The 15873-nt window shown below is 46.7% G+C and overlaps 1 pseudogene; it reads right to left on the reverse strand.

The window, feature by feature from the left end:
• Window positions 1–2831: 2831 nt before the first annotated feature.
• Window positions 2832–5512, reverse strand: LOC133378764 (E3 ubiquitin-protein ligase makorin-1-like; annotated as a pseudogene).
• Window positions 5513–15873: the final 10361 nt, after the last annotated feature.

Raw genomic sequence — 15873 nt, forward strand, 5'->3', positions numbered from 1 at the left:
TCCCTGGCCACGTGGCCCGGCTTTGAACAATAAAAGCATAAACGTTCTCGGCGGCGTCTTTCCTTTTCTTCTTCCGACAGTCTTGGCCTAGCCCCTCCCTGTCCCTCAGCCGCATTACCTGCCATTCCTGCAGAGGGAAGGGTCTTGCTGCGAGATGCCGAGGCTGAGTATCTCGGGACCTCCTGCTTCCTTTCCAGGCGCCTTCCTTCCATCCGGTGATCTATCTGTAGGCATAGCCGGATGAGCCCTGGTAGGTCAGCGGGGGGGAGGTCCTGGCCAACTCATCCAGGATTTCAGCATTTAATCCACTCCGGTACATAAACATCAGGGCGGCGTCATTGTAACCCGTTTCCTGGGACAGAATTTTAAAAGTGTTAGTGTACTCAGAAACAGTCCCTTTAGCTTGCTTCAGAGCGCCTAGTTGCCGCGCTACTGTTTCAGCTCTTTGCGGGTCTTGGAACATCTCGGTCATCTCCTGTATAAATCCTCTGTACCTTCTTAAGACAGTATCTTTCCTCATGAGATACGGAGTCACCCATTTTGCAGCTTCTCCCTCCAGGAGGCTAATCACGAAGGCCACTTTAGCCCCATCGTCTGGAAATTCCATGTGCCTGACATCCAGATATAAATCACATTGAGCCACGAAAGTTGCCAACTGATCACTTTGTCCCGCGTATTTTGGGGGCAATCCAATGGGAACCTTTACTGCGGCAGCTGGAGGGGCTGTTTGCATCTGGACTATCGTGGCCTTCAAGGTTTGATTATCCGTCTTCAACGCCTTGACTGCTGCTAGCAGGGCTTGGACATCCGTCTGCAAATCAGCTACCTTAGTCCTCAAGAGTTTCACTTCTTCCATCTCAGAAGTGGGGTTTGTCCCCCCCACTGCTCCCTTTGACATCTTGTCCTGGTCAAGTGAAGAGAGCGTTGAGGGTGATTTAGGTGGCTCTGTCAAGCTGTCAGGCCCAGGATGTGACTCAGGAAGCAGACCAGAGGTTGTAGTTAATTCAAGTTTTATTAGGGTAATGTCCAAACAAAGACTGCGCTTTCTCATGAAGCAATACAAGGATACAGGTCCTGCGACATTGGGAGAAAGTTGACAGAGCAAGGGGCTGCTTCCCGCCTGTTCTTTAAGAAGGGGCTAAACGGGCGCGCAACCTTTCGCTCCTCCTTAACTCCCCCTCAGGTACTGCCCGCCTTCCCCCCCTTCTCTCCTGTCTTTTCAACCGTCTGCGTGTGCGTGGTGAGGGGGGAGGCATCACCTCCTCCTCTTCTGAAGTGTCCGATTCCACTATGGGTGATAAAGAAGGAACTGAGGGTAAACCATCTCTCCGCCTTTCTGCTGTGATCAGCCCTCCTTCTTGCTCTGAGCTGCGGAGAAGGGAGGGCCTGGGAATGTCTGGGGGGGATTCTAAAACTTCAAGGCTCTCAGGCTCCCCGTTGCTAGGCGACCCTATCTCTGGCATGTCCTCTGTTTCGGCTTCGCTCCACAGAGGGTGAGTTCCTCCCTCCTCCCTCTGCCAGCCATCTGAATCTTCTTCCAACCCCCCAGGAGCCCAGCTCATCCTCCCGACACCCGAAGGATTTGATATTTATTAATTGGCGAATTGGAATTTGATTTGTTTACGTGTTATATTTTAATAAATGTAACATTTCAACCATATATGTGTCACAAGTCTTCCTTGGTGTGTTGGCAAAGACAGGGAGATTCAGCCACCCATTTTGCCATCCTTAATAGTTGGTAAGCTCTGTCACATCTAACTGTTGGGTGGTCAAGCTCTGTCTGTTCTACATTCACAACCAACTATTGCAAGAATGAGGAATTTGGGACTCTTCAGATGTTACTGGATTCCAAGTCCCATCAAGCCCAGCCAGTGTACCCATTGGTCAGGCATAATGGCAGCTGGTCCAGCAACATTTGAAAGGCCATGGGTTCCCTGCCTCTGTTTTATAGTGACAGCAGTTTTAATAGCAGAGAAGTGTTTCATAGTCCTTATCTCATTCACTGCCACAGTAGCCCATCCAATATTGGTAGGAACAGAATAGCAGAGGCTGAAAGAGATGGCAAGTTGTCATAGGCTACCTACAATCCCTGCACTATTGGATTAGAAAAGTAGATTTTTTATTTACAGTATGGGAAACAATCTGAATTTAGTAATTACTGTGGATGTTGTCATCCAATATTGGTAGGAACAGAATAGCAGAGGCTGAAAGAGATGGCAAGTTGTCATAGGCTACCTACAATCCCTGCACTATTGGATTAGAAAAGTAGATTTTTTATTTACAGTATGGGAAACAATCTGAATTTAGTAATTACTGTGGATGTTGTCTTTTTACAACAGTTGTCTGCTACTTTTTTTTTGCTTGATAAATGGTTTTAAATTGACCTGAAGCTTTACAGTTTGATTTTTACAGCTCATCTGCAAAGTTTGTTGCAGTTCAGTATTCTGTGCACTTCCTTTGCCAGCTCACAGTCAGTCCTTCTCTGTTTGTTCAGGATGTGTGAACAATCTGTGTGACTCTTTTGCTATTAGTACTGCCATGTTTTTCACTGTCATGACTTGTGTTAAAATGCCCTCAGAAGATATATTTACAGTGAAAAGGGTACTTCTTTTTTTAAAAAACTCAAACCATAACAACCTCAAGAGAAAACATAAGGAAGTCATTTTAGAATTCTTTTCTCTTCTCTGATGAACTATTTAAAATGCTGCTATCCTTCAAATATTTACATGTGGCAGGTGTGTGAGGTAATCAATTGGAATAGGGGAAGGACATTCACACAACATATTAATTCCTCCCCAAGAAACAAAGCACAATGGACATGGGGAAGTGCCTCACTTTATGATCTTGCTCTCAAATTGTTTAGCGCTCCTCCACTTGCAGATGCACTTGAGACAGCTGGGGGCCATCATCAGGAGATTTGGGCTGCGGTGCCACCATTATGCGGATGACACTCAGCTCTATCTCTTGTTTAAGTCCTCACCAGAGTTGGCTGTGGATACCATGTCCAAGTGCCTGGAATCTGTAAGTGGATGGATGGGAAGGAATAGGCTGAAACTAAATCCCGACAAGACCGAGGTGTTGCTCGTGGGAGATAGGAGCAGATTGGGGGATATGGACCTGGTGTTTAATGGGGTAAGATTACCCTTAAAAGACCAGGTCCGCAGCCTCGGGGTCATTCTTGACTCCCAGCTGTCCATGGAGGCTCAGGTTTCGGCAGTGAGCCGGGCAGCTTGGTATCAATTACATCTGATAAGGAGGCTGCAACCCTACCTTCCTGCCCATTTGCTCCCACAGGTGATACATGCCCTGGTCTTCTCCCGCTTAGACTACTGTAATGTGCTCTACGTGGGGTTACCCTTGAAAATGGTCCGGAAATTACAACTGATACAGAATGCGGCGGCACGTTTGATTAAGAACAGCCGTTGCTGTGATCATAATAGATCTACACTGGCTACCAGTTGTCTTCCGGGCCCAATTCAAGGTGTTGGTGCTGACCTTTAAAGCCCTACACGGTTTCGGCCCAGTTTATCTGAAGGAGTGCCTCCAGCATCACCAATTATGCCGCCTAACGAGATCAGCCACACAAGACCTTCTCTCAGTCCCACCAGTTAAGATAGCGAAGCTGGTGCGGACCAGAGAGAGGGCATTTTCGATTGTGGCCCCCACCCTCTGGAACTCCCTTCCTTTTGACCTTCGTCATGCCCCTTCCTTGATAGGTTTCCGCTGGGCCTTAAAGACCTGGCTGTTCAGGCAGGCCTACGGGACCTCTGGGGTGGGTTAGCTTTTAATAGTGGTATTATTATTGCTAGGTCCTCATTGGCTTTTATTGTATTTTTATTGTATTTTACTGTGTAATTGTACGTCGCCTAGAGTGGCCGTTAATTCGGCCAGACAGGCGACTCACAAATAAAATTTTATTATTTTATTATTATTATTATTATTATTATTATTATTATTATTATTATTATTATTATTATTATTATTGCTCGAGTTGAGTTTTCCATACACCACCTCCATGCAGATCCCATACACCATGTCTTTGCTATGCTGGACGGCAAAGGAGAGCTCCATGTCCTTCTCATGAGCTTCAATGCAAGACTTTGTGTGGAAAGATCACTGTGCAGCATCAGCAGGATGGAGGACTTGCAAGCCACACATATCACATACATCTAAATGGAAATATACGCAGTTTTCTCCGTAATGGCATTCTTCTACTGCAGCGTAGGGACATAGTTGTTACTTCATCTCCACGTTGGTTTGCTATTTTTCATAATCCTCTTCAATTACCATTCCTTGTATGGGTGCTTCAGTGCAGGATGGAGCAGCACGGTCCCAATATGGCTGTCCAGGAACAAACTCCACAGCATTCACCCAGTCTTCAGCACTGGCTCCTGCAACTGCCAAGTCTTTGTTTTCAACTTCAGTCTTATTATTTATTTATTTATTTATTTATTTATTTATTAAATTTATTAGTTGCCCATCTGGCTGGTTGTCCAGCCACTCTGGGCGACGTACAAGATAAAAAACAATACATTAAAACGTTAAAATTTAAAACCATAACAGTAAAAACCTAACCCACCCCAAAAGCCTGCCTGAACAGTCAGGTCTTCAAGGCCCGGCGGAAGCTCATCATAGAAGGGGCATGGCGGAGATCATTTGGGAGAGAGTTCCACAGGGTGGGGGCCACTATTGAAAAAGCCCTCTCTCTAGTCCTCACCAGTCTAGCTGTTTTAACCGGTGGGATTGAGAGAAGGTCTTCTGAGGCTGATCTTGTTGAGCGGCATCCCTGACGATGCTGGAGGCACTCCTTCAGATAGACTGGGCTAAAACCGTGTAGGGTTTTAAAGGTCAAAACCAACACCTTGAATTGGGCCCGGTAAACAACCGGTAGCCAGTGCAACTCCTTCAGCACTGGAGTGATGTGATCTTGCCGGCGGCTGCCTTTAATCAGATGAGCCTCCACATTCTGTACCAGTTGCAGCAAGTGCTCACTTCAAGTGTTCCAGCGGATGGGCTCACATCTATGGAAGCTGAAGGATAGGACTCACAGTAGTCACTTCTTCCCTTTTCAATGGCTTGGTATGTTCATATCTGCAACGATCTCCATAAGCACAGCATCCTTGCTGAAAATACCTGCACACCATGGCAGACTGACTAGTGTAGAGATCATGGGAGTAATGGCAATTGTCCCCCTCCTTGCAAACACCATGCATGAAATACCTGCAGGCAACTTGCTTAGTCCAACAGCCACTGCTTCCCCTCTGGTTTTGGCCAGTGATGGCTGAGTTTCAGTGGTGGAGAAGCTGGAGGCCGTGGTGGCGATGATGGTGGTGGCAGAGGCACCAGCGGTGGAGGGGTTGGAAGCCGTGACAGCTGCTGCTCCAGCTACCGTGGCTGTTGCTTCTGCTGTGCCGCCACCACAGCCTCTGCGATTACTGTTTACCCCACACAGCGATGGCCCTGCCGGAGCTTCCAGCAGCTCATCCTGCCGGCTCCCTGGACAGAGGGGCATGGCCAGGGATGGCTATGTCATGAAACCAATTCTGGAATGTTACCTTCTTCCCTATGTTTGTGGCACAGCATGCTTTAAATGTTATGGCCTAATGATGTGCCATGGGATGGAAAATTTTGCCTGCAGGGGAGGAATGTGACTAGATTGCCTTCAGGCCATCTTTCAACAAATAACAGTTAAAAGCACCACAATACATATATGTTGCTGTTATGGTCAGGGGAAAAAAATTCCTTGCTCCCACCCTTCTGCCATGGCACCTGCTTCATTCAATTCTAGATATGAAGAGCGATCAGAAGGAGGTTACTACATAAGAACATAAGAAGATCCTGCTGGATCAGGCCAGTGGCCCATCTAGTCCAGCATCCTGTTCTCACAGTGGCCAACCAGGTGCCTGGGGGAAGCCCACAAGCAGGACCCAAGTGCAAGAACACTCTCCCCTCCTGAGGCTTCCGGCAACTGGTTTTCAGAAGCATGCTGCCTCTGACTAGGGTGGCAGAGCACAGCCATCATGGCTAGTAGCCATTGATAGCCCTGTCCTCCATGAATTTGTCTAATCTTCTTTTAAAGCCGTCCAAGCTGGTGGCCATTACTGCATCTTGTGGGAGCAAATTCCATAGTTTAACTATGCACTGAGTAAAGAAGTACTTCCTTTTGTCTGTCCTGAATCTTCCAACATTCAGCTTCTTTGAATGTCCACGAGTCCTAGTATTATGAGAGAGGGAGAAGAACTTTTCTCTATCCACTTTCTCAATGCCATGCATAATTTTATACACTTCTATCATGTCTCCTCTGACCCGCCTTTTCTCTAAACTAAAAAGCCCCAAATGCTGCAACCTTTCCTCATAAGGGAGTCGCTCCATCCCCTTGATCATTCTGGTTGCCCTCTTCTGAACCTTTTCCAACTCTAGAATATCCTTTTTGAGATGAGGCGACCAGAACTGTACACAGTATTCCAAATGCGGCCGCACCATAGATTTATACAACGGCATTATGATATCGGCTGTTTTATTTTCAATACCTTTCCTAATGATCGCTAGCATGGAATTTGTCTTTTTCACAGCTGCCGCACACTGGGTCGACATTTTCATCGTGCTGTCCACTACAACCCCGAGGTCTCTCTCCTGGTCGGTCACCGCCAGTTCAGACCCCATGAGCGTATATGTGAAATTCAGATTTTTTGCTCCAATATGCATAATTTTACACTTGTTTATATTGAATTGCATTTGCCATTTTTCCGCCCATTCACTCAGTTTGGAGAGGTCTTTTTGGAGCTCTTCGCAATCCCTTTTTGTTTTAACAACCCTGCACAATTTAGTGTCGTCAGCAAACTTGGCCACTTCACTGCTCACTCCTAATTCTAGGTCATTAATGAACAAGTTGAAAAGTACAGGTCCCAATACCGATCCTTGAGGGACTCCACTTTCTACAGCCCTCCATTGGGAGAACTGTCCGTTTATTCCTACTCTCTGCTTTCTGCTTCTTAACCAATTTCTTATCCACAAGAGGACCTCTCCTCTTATTCCATGACTGCTAAGCTTCCTCAGAAGCCTTTGGTGAGGTACCTTGTCAAACGCTTTTTGAAAGTCTAAGTACACTATGTCCACTGGATCACCTCTATCTATATGCTTGTTGACACTCTCAAAGAATTCTAATAGGTTACTGAGACAGGACTTTCCTTTGCAGAAGCCATGCTGGCTCTGCTTCAGCAAGGCTTGTTCTTCTATGTGCTTAGTTAATCTAGCTTTAATCATACTTTCTACCAGTTTTCCAGGGACAGAAGTTAAGCTAACTGGCCTGTAATTTCCGGGATCCCCTCTGGATCCCTTTTTGAAGATTGGCGTTACATTTGCCACTTTCCAGTCCTCAGGCACGGAGGAGGACCTGAGGGACAAGTTACATATTTTAGTTAGCAGATCAGCAATTTCACATTTGAGTTCTTTGAGAACTCTCGTGTGGATGCCATCCGGGCCCGGTGATTTGTCAGTTTTTATATTGTCCATTAAGCTTAGAACTTCCTCTCTCGTTACCACTATTTGTCTCAGTTCCTCAGAATCCCTTCCTGCAAATGTTAGTTCAGGTTCAGGGATCTGCCCTATATCTTCCACTGTGAAGACAGATGCAAAGAATTCATTTAGCTTCTCTGCAATCTCCTTATCGTTCTTTAGTACACCTTTGACTCCCTTATCATCCAAGGGTCCAATTGTCTCCCTAGATGGTCTCCTGCTTTGAATGTATTTATAGAATTTTTTGTTGTTGGTTTTTATGTTCTTAGCAATGTGCTCCTCAAATTCTTTTTTAGCATCCCTTATTGTCTTCTTGCATTTCTTTTGCCAGAGTTTGTGTTCTTTTTTATTTTCTTCATTTGGACAAGACTTCCATTTTTTGAAGGAAGACTTTTTGCCTCTGAGAGCTTCCTTGACTTTGCTCATTAACCATGCTGGCATCTTCTTGGCCCTGGCGGTACCTTTTCTGATCTGCGGTATGCACTCCAGTTCTAATATAGTATTTTTAAACAACTTCCAAGCATTTTCGAGTGATGTGACCCTCTGGACTTTGTTTTTCAGCTTTCTTTTTACCAATCCCCTCATTTTTGTGAAGTTTCCTCTTTTGAAGTCAAATGTGACCGTGTTGGATTTTCTTGGCAATTGGCCAGTTACATGTATGTTTAATTTAATAGCACTGTGGTCACTGCTCCCAATCGGTTCAACAACACTTACATCTTGCACCAGGTCCCGGTCCCCACTGAGGATTAAGTCCAGGGTTGCCGTCCCTCTGGTCGGTTCCATGACCAACTGGTCTAGGGAATAGTCATTTAGAATATCTAGAAACTTTGCTTCTTTGTCATGACTGGAACACATATGCAGCCAGTCTATGTCCGGGTAGTTGAAGTCACCCATTACTACCACATTTCCTAGTTTGGATGCTTCCTCAATTTCATATCTCATCTCAAGGTCTCCCTGAGCATTTTGATCAGGGGGACGATAGATCGTTCCCAGTATTAAGTCCCTCCTGGGGCACGGTATCACCACCCACAACGATTCTGTGGAGGAGTCTGCCTCTTTTGGGGTTTTGAGCTTGCTGGATTCAATGCCTTCTTTCACGTATAGAGCGACTCTGCCACCAATACGTCCTTCCCTGTCCTTCCGATATAGTTTATATCCAGGGATAACCGTATCCCACTGGTTTTCTCCATTCCACCAGGTCTCCGTTATGCTCACTATATCAATGCTCTCCTCTAAGACCAAGCACTCCAGTTCTCCCATCTTGGTTCGCAGGCTCCTAGCATTAGCGTACAGGCACTTGTAAGCAGTGTCTCTCTTCAAGTGTCTTTGGCACTTGTGGTTAGGCCTGTGGTAATTTTGCTCTTCTGAATTTATATCCTGTGCCCCTGCTCTCACAATGCCTACTTCTAGGCCTACCCCTTTTAAAATTTCATCATTTCTTTGGTTTTTATCCCAGGGGGGAGGTTTATTCCGAACCGGACCTTTCTCAGCTCCTGTCGGATTTCCCCCCTCAGTCAGTTCAAAAGCTGCTCTGCCACCTTTTTAATTTTAAGTGCCAGCAGTCTGGTTCCATTCTGGTTCAAGTGGAGCCCGTCCCTTTTGTACAGGCCCGGCTTGTCCCAAAATGTTCCCCAGTGCCTAACAAATCCAAACCCTTCCACCCGACACCATCGTCTCATCCACGCATTGAGACTGTGAAGCTGGGCCTGTCTGGCTGGTCCTGCGCGTGGAACCGGTAGCATTTCAGAGAAAGCCACCTTGGAGGTCCTGGCTTTCAGCATCCTACCTAGCAACCTAAATTTTGCTTCCAGGACCTCACGGCTGCATTTCCCCATGTCGTTGGTGCCAACGTGCACCACGACCACTGACTCCTTCCCAGCACTGTCTACCAAACTATCTAAACGATGGGCAATATCTGCAACCTTCGCACCAGGCAGGCAAAACACCTTGCGGTCTACACGCCCATCACACACCCCACTGTCTATGTTCCTAATGATCAAATCACCCACTACAAGGATCCCTCCACCCCCTGGAGATATATCCTCGGCATGAGAGAATAGCTGCTCATCCCCCAAGGAATGGCTCCCTTCTAAGGGATCGTTTCCCTCTTCCTCAGCTGGATGCTCTCCTTCCCCGAGACCATCGTTGTCCATGATAGCAGGAGAGCTATCATCGTTGGAGTGGGACACAGCTATATCGTCCCTGAAGGCCTCCTCCACACACCTCTCTGTCTCTCTCAGCTTTTCCAGGTCCGCCACCTTGGCCTCAAGGAAATGAAGTCGTTCCCGGAGAGCCAGGAGCTCATTGCACCGAGAGCATACCCACGACTTCTGTCCAACAGGCAGATAGTCGTACATGCTGCAGGCGGTGCAAAACACTGGAAAGCCCCCACATGCCTGCTGGCTTCTTACCTGCATAGTTTTGTTTGAGGTTTATTACGTCAATAGGTTGGAGACTGTGGTTTACTTGAGGTCAGGGAACAGACGGGCAGAGTGGGGGGCCCTGGCCTCCTCGCCCTGCTGCCGAACTCGCTCTGCTGCTTAACTCGCCTTGACGCTTTGTCAGCTGGGGCCTTGACGCTTTGTCAGCTGGGGCCTTGACGCTTTGTCAGCTGGGGCCTTGACGCTTTGTCAGCTGGGGCCTTGACGCTTTGTCAGCTGGGGCCTTGACGCTTTGTCAGCTGGGGCCTTGACGCTTTGTCAGCTGGGGCCTTGACGCTTTGTCAGCTGGGGCCTTGACGCTTTGTCAGCTGGGGCCTTGACGCTTTGTCAGCTGGGGCCTTGACGCTTTGTCAGCTGGGGCCTTGACGCTTTGTCAGCTGGGGCCTTGACGCTTTGTCAGCTGGGGCCTTGACGCTTTGTCAGCTGGGGCCTTGACGCTTTGTCAGCTGGGGCCTTGACGCTTTGTCAGCTGGGGCCTTGACGCTTTGTCAGCTGGGGCCTTGACGCTTTGTCAGCTGGGGCCTTGACGCTTTGTCAGCTGGGGCCTTGACGCTTTGTCAGCTGGGGCCTTGACGCTTTGTCAGCTGGGGCCTTGACGCTTTGTCAGCTGGGGCCTTGACGCTTTGTCAGCTGGGGCCTTGACGCTTTGTCAGCTGGGGCCTTGACGCTTTGTCAGCTGGGGCCTTGACGCTTTGTCAGCTGGGGCCTTGACGCTTTGTCAGCTGGGGCCTTGACGCTTTGTCAGCTGGGGCCTTGACGCTTTGTCAGCTGGGGCCTTGACGCTTTGTCAGCTGGGGCCTTGACGCTTTGTCAGCTGGGGCCTTGACGCTTTGTCAGCTGGGGCCTTGACGCTTTGTCAGCTGGGGCCTTGACGCTTTGTCAGCTGGGGCCTTGACGCTTTGTCAGCTGGGGCTCCCTCTAGCTCGTGGAGCAGGCTCCCTCGCTAGGGTGCTCTGACTTTATATGTGTGGCTGGTTCCTCCCAGCTACTGCTGCCAGCCAATGATGTGTTACTTGAGGCTGATGGCTATCAGCTGGGGCTTAACTCTTTAGTATTCTCTCAGGCTTCCTTCCTGAGCGAGGGGCGGGGCTGTTTAAGCTTTTGGCTGCTTTTAATCTCAGCAAGGGGCTGCACCTTCCAGGCAAGTCTTTTGTGTTTGTTGTTTTCCCACCTAGAACAGCCTGACCTTTCTTTAACCTAGGGAAACAGAGCTTGTGGTTGTGTTTCAGGAAGGCTGAAGCTGCCCTTTTTAGCAAGGACTGAGCTGACTCTCTCCCTGTATGTGTCGGTGGAGTTTCCTTTTCTCCCTTCTCTCCGACTGGAATTTAGCCTTGTTTACAGTGTCCCCTGAAGCTTTCCTGCTAGGGTGGTGTTGAAAACTAGCTTTCTATACGCTTCCTTCTCCTAGGATCTGTCTCCTAAGATATAGGTTCTTTCAGGATTTGGCTCCTAGCTCAGGGTGACCTTGGGCTGCCCTTATTAGTTATTGCTCTGAGCTGTTTTACTTCAATTAAATAATGGAATAAATGGGAGCTACTTACTCCCAGTACACTACAGCTAGGAACTATGCTAACGGCACCCTCCTCTTTGTTATACTTAAGAAATGCTATGATTCTGACAATAGATGAGGCACAAGTCCTTTATCCTGATATCTCTTCTACCATTTTCTACTACACTCAGTAAAACTGATGGTGCTTTTGAGCCTCTGCAGCTATCTATATGGGCAGAAAGTAAACCTAGATGGCACCAGTTCTGATATGAAGGTTCCTTTAATCAGCATCACTGTCATTTCTGTACGTGATACTGAGCGTGTCATATGATTAACAATAATTGATATATGGATTGTCCCCTTTCTGTGTCTCTCACCATAATTTCCACAGCTTGATGCAAGGGAAAAATTAACATCCCATGAAAAGTTTTATTCTGTGTTTTTCATGCAAAAACAACGCTGAACCTAAACAGGTGTTCTCCTGACTAATTCATAAATTAAAGCAATTCCCAGAAGAACCTTTACACTCTAGAGGAAAACAGATTTAATTTTATACAATTTCTTCATTGAATTGCAAATAAATACAATCTGTTTTAAATCAACGAAAGAAGATAGGGAGGGGAAGGGGAAGAGAAAGAAATGGGTTGGGTCATTGCTTGTTAATGGACAGAACAGGAATGAGGAACCAGCAACAGTCTCAAGTACTCTTGGATGAAACAGATTATCTTAACCCATTCCAGTCTGGGTTCAGGCCTGGTTATGGGACTGAATCAGCCTTGGTCACCCTGATTCATGATGACCTTTATCAAAAGGACAGGGGGAGTGTGACCCTATTATTCTTACGTGATCTCTCAGTGGCTTTTGATACCATTGACCATGGTATCCTTCCTGGCAGACTTGATGAGATGGGTATTGGAGGCACTGTTTTACAAGAGGAGGCGAGACTGCTCACTGGGGCAGGGTATTGCCAACATGTCAGCCTGCTGCTGAAAGAATTGTACTGGCTACCTATTAGCTATCGGGCTAAGTTCAAGGTTCTGGTTTTGGTGTACAAAGCCCTATACAGCTTGGGACCAGCATACCTGAAAGACCATCTTACACCTTATATACCCAGTTGATCTTTGCACTCTGCAGGTGAGGGCCTCCTGCATATACCATCTTATCAGGAGGTCTTTTCTGCACAACATAGGAAGCGGACCTTTAGTGTAGTGGCACCTGCTCTTTGGAATTCCCTCCCCTTAAATATTATACAGGCACCATCTCTGTTATCTTTTTGCTACCTATTGAAGACCTTCCTCTTTCAACAAGCCTTTTAAGTAGAGACCTTATCCCAGTCTGCATCTATATTGGAATTGCTTTTTAATAGATTTTAAAGCTTTTTTAAAAAAGATGTTTTTAAAGATGTTTTGTTTTAATATGTTTTGATAGATGTTTTGTGGTAATATATTTTAAAGTCTGTTTTAATGATGTTTTAGAGAGTGCTTTTGTTTGCTGCCCTGGGTTCCTACTGGGAGGAAGGGTGGGATATAACTCAAATAATAAATAAATAAATTTTGTATAACAAAGTTTTGGTGATGTGTGTCTTTTTGTTTGTTCGTAAAAGCATTTACATGCTACTTAATATTTTAAAAATCTCCAAATTAAAAACAATAATAATCAAATAATGTAAAAACTCACCCCCAAACTTAATTGTTTCTCCAGTGCTTACAGAATAGCGAGAAACAATCACTTGAAAATATGTGGCATAATGGAGCTGCAGTCCTTTGGGGCAGGAGAGTCATTGTACTACTTCTTTCAGAGGGGTTTCAGTGTTCGTGTGTTGTGCTTTGTGGGACTTCTTGCCAATGTAACACAGACATGGAAACAGCAAGCCTGGACCCTAATTGGATGCCCCCATGAAACCTCTGTTGCCCTGATAAAATGGAAAAATCAACAAGGCATACTGGCTCTAGCACAGGGACCGTACTGGACCTGTCCTTCCTTGGTTTCCCTGCAACTAACTCACTACTGGCGATGGAGAGGGGCGTGGGTAGTTCCTCCCATACATGCACAGGGACCGTACTGGACCTGTCCTTCCTTGGTTTCCCTGCAACTAACTCACTACTGGAGATGGAGAGGGGCGTGGGTAGTTCCTCCCATACATGCACAGGGACTGTACTGGACGTGTCCTTCCTTGGTTTCCCTGCAACTAACTCACTACTGGAGATGGAGAGGGGTGTGGGTAGTTCCTCCCATACATGCACCAAATGTGGAAATAGACCAGGAAAATCTTCCATGTACTGCCTTGTTAGAACCTTGGTATTTTCTAGGTCCTGGGTATCTGTATGACATAATGCACATGGTTCCATATCTGTGCTGTACTTTTTGTTAACATAATTCTTTTCCTTTGTATATGAGCAATTACAATGAATCAGATCTGGATGCGAGTCCTGATGTCTGCCTGTGTACCCTTTGGATGCTGCCAGCTCGTGATTTGGCCAAGAACACCAATCCCCTGCTGTCTGCAGTGCTACAGCTGTCTCAAGAAGGAAGAGATGCAACAATTTTAGCTTTATGTGAATAATTGTTGATGTACTGTGTTTTGGGGACCCAGGGCAATTGTATGAATGTAACAGGGAAAGGGGAAAAATTGTGTAAAGGGATGATTATAGTTTCTTCTACTGTTGTAAGAGATACAGATATTAATGGAATTCAATGTCTGGTTGCTATTATAATCCTGTTAGTGATAAACTGCTTTTTGTATATCCAGATACAGCATGTGTATAAAAAGTGCAAACCCTCATCTGATGGAGTGGGGAGGGGGATTGAGGCATAAGGATGGGAAAGGAATGGCACATGCCAGAGGTGGAATGTATGGGCAAATAAATCCGCAAGACATCTAGATATACTGAGGAGGTTTAGAGTGGCATGCCCCATTCCCCCGTACCATAGTCTTGTCTCACACCTCTGTTTTTCCTGATTTTTAGGACAATAAGCTCAATTTGCAGGCTCTCTGCATATGTTGACAAAAATCTGTGAAGAAGCATTTACTTTGCCTATGCTGAAAACAAAAGCTGGGAAAGGCTGCTTAATTAGCCAAAACAGGGAATGAGCTAATCACCTACACTGACAAGGGCTGGGAATGAGCTTCACAGCTGTTTTCTCAACCCTGGCTGGCACAAATCCAAGGCCACTGAGGGATAAACAAAGGGCAGAGAAGTGAGATTCAAGTAAATTGGCCACTGGGAAAGATAAAAATCTCACAGGTATAGGTGCCATCTGTGCCCCCTCCCAGAGGGTCTTTTTGGTATAAATAAAGGGCCCTAGATCTGGGGTGATAAGCCTCAACACTAGCCTAAAGAAAAGTGTGGCGTGGTGTAAATCCAAACAGGGCCATAAAGGGGATTTCTTCACTGTTGCTGAGGCTTCCAACAGGAGAATGTAAGATCTGTGCTCATCATTAGCTGCTTTAAGTGTTTTAGTGCCTGCCTGCCAAAAAACAACAGCTTTGCTTCAATAAAGCACTACATTTTCTTTCTTCACAAGTGTGTTTCATGGTCTTTGAGATACTGAACTTTCTTGCCTCTGACAAAGCTTCGTTTGGCAAATCATCAGGTAGCATGGCCAACGGTCAGGGATGATGGGAACTGTAGCCCAGCAACATCTGAAGGGCCATAGGTTCCCCACAGTAGCTGTCAGGGGGTCAGGTCAAGGTGGCACTGAGTTGCTTGCCTGGCTTCCTAATGCCACAATTGCTGCCAGTTACTGAGAAGGAGGGGGGAGGGGCGAGGCAGTGCAGCAGATTGGTTCCACCACTGCACCTGCACAGTTCTGACCTCTCTGCCACCTCATCCCTTCCCCTCTCAGTGACCCCAGCACTGGGAAGCCAGTTAAGCAGTGCAGCCCCACCCTGCGCCACAACCCTCTCAATCACCTTGCCTAAAAAGGGGGTACTTGTGACAGTGCGGTAGTTGTCACAAACCAATGCGTCCAGCGTGGGTTTTCTCAGGAGTGGTTGGATCACTGCCTCTTTCAGTGTGGCTGGAACCACTCTCTCCCACAACAATGCATTGACCACACCCTGGATCCACTCAATCAAACCTTCTCAGCAAGTTTTAATAAGCCAAGAAGGGCAAGGGTCAAGAGGACACATTGCTGGCCGCATTGTCACAAGCACCTTGTCCATGTCATCAGGCTGCATCAAGTGAAACTGATTCCAAGAAATTGTAGCAGACTTTGCGCTGGACACTCACTGAGGACTACAGTAGGTGTGGATGTGGCATCAAGATTGCTATGGAGGCAAGCAACTTTACCCTCAAAGTGCCTTGCAAACAATTCACAGTGGGCCTCTGAAGGGTCTAAAACTCCATTTCCTGGAGTTGATGTCAACAGACCCCTGACAATATGGAAAAGCTCCACTGGACGGCTACTTGGGGATGCAATGTTGGC

This window comes from Rhineura floridana, chromosome 3 (assembly GCF_030035675.1).
Source record: "Rhineura floridana isolate rRhiFlo1 chromosome 3, rRhiFlo1.hap2, whole genome shotgun sequence".
Lineage (NCBI taxonomy): Eukaryota > Metazoa > Chordata > Lepidosauria > Squamata > Rhineuridae > Rhineura > Rhineura floridana.